The following is a 9,391-nucleotide window of genomic DNA, read 5'->3' as shown; positions in this document are numbered from 1 at the left end:
CCCTTCTTATCTCATACACAGCAGGTAATAAACATACTTAAAAAACAGAAATGTTAAAGCAATGTAAACATGAATAGAGTTCTAAAATTGGATTGTGGTGATGGCTGCACAACTTTCTAAATTTATTTAAAATTATTGAATTGTATGGGTAAATTTTACAGTACTCAAATTATACCCCATTATAGTTGTTTAAAAAAAATAAGTGGAAAATAAAATGTTTACATTATAGAATGGTCCATCGCTTCTCGGCCTTTTGGCTAAGATCAAGTGTAGAATGGTCCAAAGTGAGAATAATTCAGAAGTGGAAAATGGTTTAAAAAGTGGCATGATAAGTGAGAGAAGTTACCATGGAAATTCCTCATTGAGTTTTTTCATTGTTGATGTTAGGGAAATTGTTTTTCAACTGGACAAGACATTGCTAGGAACTTTGCATTAAATATACTTAATGAGAGTTTACATGCTGAAGTTGGACTATTTCCAAATTGGCAGAAAGGACCACCCAATTTCAGAGTTTAATTCATGGTTTAAAAAACAACAAATTTATTTTATTAATCCCACTTTTATTAAATTAATGAATAGAGTTCAAATTAAGTAATTTAACTCTAAAAAAATGTGTTGACAGTAAATTAAAAACAATAAATTTTTGCAATGAAACTTTATTGACCTTATTTTTGTAGTTTGCTATTTCTAAGCAAATAAAGTGTTATCTGTTTTTAATCAGCTTTACTACCTCTTAATTTCTACTAAAATTTCCTTTGGGGTGTGCCATGCCTTTTCTGCTGGGTTGCAAATGAAGGAATTTCTTCATATAGTCTCTAACATCTAAATTACATTAAAATGGCCCTGTTTTCCTTTTAAGTTCTTAACTACCTTACACTGAGAATGGGGTTCATTTTAAATGGATCTTCTTTTATAAATAATAATAAATGCTTTCATCTGTCCATCAAAACTATGTTGAAAATTCCTTTGCAACCTCCTTTTTATGACATCTTTACCTTTTTTGATGGAATTTATTATTAAGAAGGAAAATCACACCACAATAATAACTTCAGACCTCTTTCCTTTGTAGAGATAGCCTGAGGTATAAATTCAACATGCAAATAATTCTTTTCATTATCTGCCTGTTAAAACATAAAATAAAAGTTAAAGACAATGAATTCCTGTTGGAAACATCAAAGTTAAATATACTCCTTGACAGACATTTAATAAAATCAGATATGAAGAACAGGAAGGCTAAGTTGTTATAAACATCAGTTGGCATGTCTTGCAATTCTTGGTGGTCTAAGATCATCGCTTTCAATTTCAAAGGATTTAAATAAAGACAGCTTCACAGCTGCTCTGGAGTCTTCATATCTGAAAGAATCCTTTCATAGATCTAAAATGGACTGATTCGATATTTATTACAGAGCCGTCATGGTCTTGCAAGAAATCAGTGATTTACATTTGTAACCATATTTCCAATGAGACTATCTTTCTTATTGAGGGGAGTTATTGAGGGGCAAACAGATCATCCGTAGTGGTCCTCGTCAAGTAGTTGCTTTTTATTTGTGACCATTGTTGGATTCAACACTCTCCACATTGCCATACTTGTCATTCGTAGGGTTTGTTGTTGTCTTCATTCTGATTAAAAGCATGCATTGCATTCTTTCTAAATTATGTGTCACTTTGTTGTAATTGTTATTACTGGCAATTTAATAGTCTGTGAACAGGAAAGCTTTGAAATGACTGTCCTCTGTCCTTGGCATAAACCAATTACCAGGATTTAAACTTATCTGACAACCACTGTAGTGACAGATTCAAGAACAAAGTGGTTTTAAATTGCTATTTTTGAATATTTAACCTTTCCAGTTTTCTATACCAAGTGCAGTATGTGATCATGAAAACAGCATCAGCTTTTCTTCTTTCCTCAAGAAAAAACCATGTCTTCGAGACTTTCCTATACCTTTCAATGATAGACAATAGCTTAAATTCATTTCAATTAACTACCTCCAATTGTTACAACAGAGACGTATACAAAAACTTCAGATCCAAGATTGCTTTCTAAAAGCAGAATTTAATTGTTAAAGAAACACATGTAATTATTATTCAGCTTTATTTTTTAAAGGGAAAAGAATTAAAAGCAGAAATATTTTTTCTCAACAGAAAACCATACCTGAGAGGTATCCAAACCAGGTTTAGAGTGTGATACTACCAGCTTTTCCTGAAGAAAGTTAAGAGTGTTTTGTTAACTGTGGACAATTATTATTATTATTTATCACGCAGAAGACCTACAGAAGAATTCTTAGGGCTCTACTTGATGCCAGCAGAATATAGAGAAAATGTAGGATGTGCTTATGGCATGCTGTCAGGCAAAGCAACTCCTGGGCAATTTGACACAGTAACAAAAGTAGCCAAATTCCTTCCCAACCACATATTGCACAAAAGTTGACTTTTGTGCATCACTTTCCAAGCTATGTAAGAGTTGAAACACTAAAAGATACGTCTGGCTAATAGGATATGAAGTGAAATAATGAAAAGCACTTTTCTTTGGTTATTCTCAAACAGACCATAAATATTTACATCCCATTATAAAACACCTTAACAGCTCGGTGAGATTGAAAGCAATAGCACTTAATGCAATATAACTCCAAACGCTTTACAACTCCAATGGACTTTATAACTGTACCTTATAGAGTTTATCATGCAGGAAAATCTGTGAGTTGACTGGTTAATGTTCTTTGTTTAAAAAACATGCAAAAGAAACACTATATGCACTATATGAACAGTATTTTAAAATAACATCTATATTTTATATGCTGTTTCATCCAAAAGGCCATGTGAGCCCTCCAGGAATTGGACAAAGGCACTAGGTTTATAAGTGGTTATTGTAACACTTACCCATATATTTTATAAAGAAGGAAAATGTGTGTTTAAAGCAAAGCACCTTATGTTTAAATAGTGCTTTATAGTTTACCAAGCATTTTCTTGTTATTTTTTTACTTGATCATCAAAACAATCCTTTGATATAAGTAAAAGGAAATGGAAAGAAAGGAGTGCAGGAGGGAGGGACTGGATATGTTCTGAGCATGTACTGTGCAATGCAGACCACAGGAATGTGACTCTATTGGCTGCATTCTGGAAACTATGCGGGGTACAGGTTTTCATTTACATTTTATAGACGAGGCTCAGAAAGATTAATTATATTGGCCAATGTCGCATCGGTAATACTCGGCAGAGCTGGGACTGAATCCCAAGTCTTATTCCCCAAGCAAAAGTGTTTTTCCCTTTTCTCAAATAATTATCAATGTTAACTTCTGAACAATTCTGAGGTTATGGTCATTCTAATGCCTTGTTGTTAAAATGTCCTGCCTTTTACAAAGTGGCAAAGCTTTTTGAAATATCCTTTAGTGGCTGTTGTTTGAACTATTCTTTTTTGGCAAAGTAAAACACTGGGAAGCCCAATTTCTTAATTCCACGAGTCCTTGAAATATAGAACTCAGCAAATGAGTGCATTTTAAGTTTCTCCATACAATGATCTAGTGCCAGCTTCTCAAGTATGATCACAAACTAGAATCCTCTACATCTATAGACAAATGAGATAAGGAAGAAGGAGTCAAAATCTCTGCTGAGTAACTTGCGAATGACTCACGAATGGATAAGCAAAGAGAAACTCTCTTTATCTTTTGACCCACTTCCTTCTGGCCCAGTTACCTACTATCTACACAGGACAGGAGGACTGAGAATACTGTTTCAAAGGAACTGTCACAAAGCCCTTCTTCGCCTTTTACCTCCTAGCCCAGTGGATCTCAAACTCTGTTCCTTTGACCCAAGAGTTTTCTTGAGGCACCTTAGAAGCCATTAAATGGCAAAGGGAGAGTTCTCTTCAACCAAACCAGCAATATCTTTAGCTACTTTACATATGGAGGTTTCATTGTATGAGTTCTTTTAAGAAAGAAATTTGTACTCTACCAAAACATACATATGTGAATATATATTATTTATATATGTGTGTGTGTGTGTGTATATATATATATATATATATATACACACACACACACACACACATATATGGATAAATATATATATATGGATAAATATATAGAGATATTAAAAATTACCAACCTTAGCCCAGTGCTTATCAGTCGGTCAGAAGTTCTCACATGCTAAAATATCTGCAAACCTAGTAATAAAGTTTGGGAAACTATTTTTCATATTTTGAATATTACAAAAGCAAAGCACTAACAGTTAATTTTAGCAAAATAAATTAACTTTTTTTTTAAGATACTTGTGGTTGAATGTTTTGTTAACTATTCTGCTTTAGAGAAAGTAAATATGTAATTTATATCTCAGGGTGCTCGGAACATCAATTATATAGTTCTTTGATGATCCAAAAGAATAAAGAAATCAATTAACACTTTAAATAAAGAAGTTAGTTTGAAAGACCAGAATGATTCAAAACATGGAACCTATAATGAAAGACAATTTAAAAAGTTGACAGATTTTCTCCATCAAACTATTTTCGTTCTCCATCAGGCTTATTTCTACCTTCCCTCTTGATCTTCACTACACTCCAAGTTACCTAGAGCTTGTAGTATTGTTGGCTACAAAAACTGGCATCCAGAGAGTCTTCTGACTAGGTCCTAGAGACCATATCTGGCAGAGCTAAGAATCCTGGACCAGTGTTCTGTCTACTTACATCCACTTGTCTAAGGGCTGGTAGAAATCCTCCATTTTAGAGAAGAAATCAAATATCTAACAGTACTATTTAGCTGTAAAATGAAATTAAAGCTTAATATTAAGGAATTCATATTAATATTGCCAACAGTAACTATACTGTTAGACAGAAATTTAATATGAGTATCACCAACCATCTATGAAGAATACCGTTAAAATAATTACATAGAATTTCACAGCATCCCCTTCAGGTTTTCTCCTCCTCTGATCACAAAAGGAAAAACCATTTCCACCAGGAGCCAGGTAAATGCCATTGAAGGGCTTGTTCTCTGAACTTGACTTCTACATACGCCAGCCATGATCTGAGGGGCTGAAAAGTATTTTTGGAGAGTTTCTCTCTAAGAGAAGGAGAAAGAAACTCACAGTTTTGAACTTCCTAATATGTGCCTACCTGATCTAATCTTCATGAAGTCCAAAAGGCAGAGGAGATTACGGAATTTTTAACTTAAGGCTATTTTTCTGTTGCTGTTACTGTTGTGGTGGTTGTTTTAGCACAGTTGACCAGTTGTGTTGTTCTGAAGTAGCCATTGATGGAGGAGGCATTTTGATTGCGGAAAGAGTAACATTCCCTGCACTGCCATCTCGTCTGTGAGGACCCTCACCCATTCACTGGAATGGAACTTCTTCATGTACCATCTCATGGATTCATCCAACCAGCTGATGACATAGATAGTGTCCAAATCCCTCTTTCCTGAGAGGCGGGCCAAGGGCAATCATTGAGGGTTACATGGAGCCAGAACAGGGACTTAGTGAAATTAAGAACACACAGTGAACCGAGGGTTGAGCAGATCAGAAATCTAGAAAAGGAAATACAAATGAGTCACCCAACCAAGTGGTGTCTCCCAACAGAAATCAGAAACAAGGACGGGGACAGGATGATGGCAACAGTGAAGCTGGCCCTTTTGACCTCAGGGCATGGGAGACACACAGAGGAAAAGGAAGACAATTGAAACTTAAATAGACCCTCCACCCCTTCCCAGTGCTCACTTCCCTACCTTGTGCCCCATGACATCCTTTACTCTTTTCCTTTTGATGTTATGATGTTGAAAACTACAATTGGTTCATCTGTATGTACCTCTGGGTCAGAAGCAGAAGATGCCAAACTATTCGCTTTGCAGAATATGTTTGTAAAATTCAGTGCTTTTACATAAGACAGTTCAACAGAGTAGGGAGACTAGAAGCCACAAAGTAAATTTTGGGGAGATATTTAAGCCCTTCCAAAGACTAGATGTCTCTGCTTCATCCACTCCAATAGTATAACATGATCCTATAAATTCTCTTTGAGAAATCAAAGAATCTTCTGTCTGCTATTTAGCAAGTGGGGAATCACCCTGGGCCTGGAACCACTGGGCCCTCTCTTCAGCCTCAGGGTCAGGCTTCCCAGAAAATCAGCTTAAGCCCAACACACGTTCTTGGCGCAAAGTTTCACAATGCTACCTTTCAGTCTAAAGGTGTTTCTCTCAACCCAAGATCTGAGGAAAAAACATTTCTCCTCGTGTGTAAGTAACTTAGAATAGTCCCTCTTCTATCCCAGAGGGATTAAGACGATGGAAACCTGCAACCAAGAATAAGCACCTGGTTTTCCTAGCCCTATGCATGAATTAAAACTTTCTAGGTCACTAGTATCAGGATGGTAACTATAAATGTCTAAACTTGACCTACAGGAACATGAAGCTTTTGACATATAAGTCACTTCATTATCCTCCTTGGGATCATAAGCTAACTTTCACTTAGCTTGGAGGAATTTTTGTAATTTTCCAGGAAATGCAGGCAACCCATGATCAATATCATAAGAGCAGGATCCATTGAGAAACAATAATTAACAAAGGAAGCATAAAGGTTTTGGTATAGCACCAAGAATTCAACAAAAAAAAAAAGCCAAGAAAGTTTTAGTTATCCCCCAAAAAGTAGATAATTCTCAGGGTTTTATATACTGTTTAGCTACTTCCTCTTTCCTGATAGGTCCTCTTTATCAGTGTGATATTCCTGCAAAAATCATTACATCGCAGCTATGACTAATTCCAGAACTATTTTCAAAAAACGCCAATTGACTATTAAACCATGACTGTGGCCTAACTCTTAACTGACTGACAACCAAAGAAAGGTCACTGGTCACAAAAACACATGCTGAAAGTCTGGAAAAATTACTTGACACGCAATGCATCTTTTGGCGGCTTAGATTTACAGTTTCTTTCTTTTTCTTTTTTCTTTTTTTTTTAATTCAAAGGCCAGGAATGCAGATAGCTTTCAGTTGTCCTTGTGTTTCTTGCCTGAAAGAACCTTTTAAGAGCTCTTGAAATAGTTAGATGAGTAGCAGAAACAATTGAATCATTTCAACCCGGATCACAACCATTCTAAGATTTTGATGAGTAAAAAGCATTTGGGCAGATTTTAAGTCAATAGTACCCCTCCAGTTTCCAAAGTTCTTTCAGATTGCAAACTATGCTGCTTGTACTCTTCTGGCATGGTTTTGCTCATTTGCAGGAAAACCATATTTTGCACCACATCCTCACATATTGATATGTTGAGGAAATAAACAGCAAACATCACTTCCCATCCATCTGCTAAGCTTGTTAGAAAGATGAACACCCCGTGTTCAGATGTTTTTTGCACTCAGGTTTGAAACTTCATGCTCAGTATAATTTGCTTTTACTTTTCAAGACAACATGTTAATCCAATAAGAGGAGATTCTGCTTCTTTGTTGAAAACAAATGATACCAATAAAGTAGGAACGCCAGCCATGTTGGATATTTCAAGATAATCTACAATTGGGTTTCTGTTGATACTCTAGAAACATAAGCAACAATTTTGACAAAAGACAGTTTTTCAGGTTTAAGCAAGTCCAGAGTCATTGTTCGTATAGTAATGATATAAATAAAAGTGCCAGATGAAATACTAAGATCCAGAAAAGGCACTTAATCTACCATTTCGAAGAGACTGTTTTCTAAAGATCTTGACACTCTTGCATTAGTGCCCAGAATTACACTCGCTCTTCTTGGGTTGCAAATATTTTAAAAATGTGAAGCAAAGCAATAAAAGTCAATTAAACAAGCAAAAACCTGGCAGTCATAGTGCCCACTTTAAATGGCGTCAAATGCTCTTGGGTAAAAAGCAGTAAGAATGAAAGGTGTATGCATCCCTAGATTTGTCCCTTCCAATATTTTTGCTTCCTCTTCTATTTGGAATTCCAAGTCTTCAGGGGATGTTTGCTCTTCTCTCCTGCTTTTGATTTACTCTTCACATCATAAAGGGTAGAATGGGTGATTTTGTAAATTATATGTCAGTGAGAGAGAAAACAGCAATGAAGCAGATGCAAAACAAAGAATTTCTAAGTTATACCTAACACAAACCCTTGGGGTCCTATGCAACATAATATTTGGATAATCCCAGTGTTAGTTTTCTTTATGTGACTATGAAATGAATATATTATAGACCTTTTAACTTTTCATATTGTCATGAAGAACCTCAGTTGAATAAGGACAGCCTCACCTGCTATTTCACAAAATTCAAGATATCAGACTTCATCAAGAGACAACAGTTTCTGGAAATATCAAACGACCCTGCAGGAGCCAGAGTGAGGCTCCAGTGAAGAAGCAAAGAACAAGAGAATACAGAGTTCTAAACAGGAAAGGATCTCCAAAGCTGTCTGTAGTCCAGTTCTTCTCGAACTGTGCAGTGCACTCTGACCATTTGGGAACCTTGTTGTAAAGGACATTCTGACTCAGGAGGCCTGGGGTGTCAGCACAGTTTTGCATCTCTAACCACCTCCTACATGACGCTGATGCTGCCGTTCTATTGACTGTATTTTGAGTAGCCAGTAATCCATCCCTCTGGAACCAAGAAATTCAAAACTGGAAACTATTTAATAACATTATTTATGAAATAATTGCTATGAATCAAACCTAGTAAGCATTGGCAGTGAGAAAACTGATGACATGTAAGAAAATTAAACAGGTGAATTTTATGCAAATAAACTGTGATAAATCATCAGATATTCATTATAGACTTATATGTAAGACAACGTCATATGAGCAATAAAGCATAAAATATTTAAAAAAGAAATAGTCCCTACTCTCAAGCTGCTTAAGTGGAGTACTCTAGTTCATCAATTCTCATCTTTCCTCAAATATGGAATACCTATTTAGAGAGAATCCTTTTTATCCAGTTACTGGATTCAATAACCTCCTGCTTATTCTGACTTCTTGTTCTACCAATTATCTCTCACTTTCCTGTATCATGCATCTGTCCTCTCAGTATCTTTCCTTTCTGGCTATTTACTCTCTCCAAAGTAATCTTGTCTATCCTGTTACTGCTATGGCTTCAAGGCCAGTGGTTCCCAGTTCTCCATCCAAGGCAGAGACTGCTCTCCTAAAATAAAGCCTTTATGTCTATGTGCCTCCTGGACATCTTCTGCACATACAATTTAACTGAACTTGTATCTACAGAAGGTTCTTTTCCTCTTCTTTCTCTATTTTCCAGAATCCAGCCTTTCCTCTGTACCTCACAGCTACAGTCAGTCTCATAACTGACCACTCTGTCATAATCCATATCTGTACCAGAATTCTCTTCCTATTAAATAAATCTGAATGTCAGTGCTTTACTTATAAATACCAGCACCCTGAAAGCTAAATGTACAAACTTCTTAGCTCCACATAGCAGATATAATCTCAACAAGCTG

The 9,391-nt window shown here is 35.9% G+C and overlaps 1 pseudogene; it reads left to right on the top strand.

Moving 5' to 3' along the window:
* Positions 1–237: 237 nt before the first annotated feature.
* LOC117026380 (uncharacterized) lies at positions 238–398 on the top strand (annotated as a pseudogene).
* The last annotated feature ends 8,993 nt before the right edge of the window (positions 399–9,391 follow it).

This window comes from Rhinolophus ferrumequinum, chromosome 8, assembly GCF_004115265.2.
Source record: "Rhinolophus ferrumequinum isolate MPI-CBG mRhiFer1 chromosome 8, mRhiFer1_v1.p, whole genome shotgun sequence".
NCBI classification, from domain to species: Eukaryota; Metazoa; Chordata; class Mammalia; order Chiroptera; family Rhinolophidae; genus Rhinolophus; species Rhinolophus ferrumequinum.
Note: the sequence above shows the minus strand (reverse complement) of the source record. Positions and strands in the feature narration are given on the sequence as shown.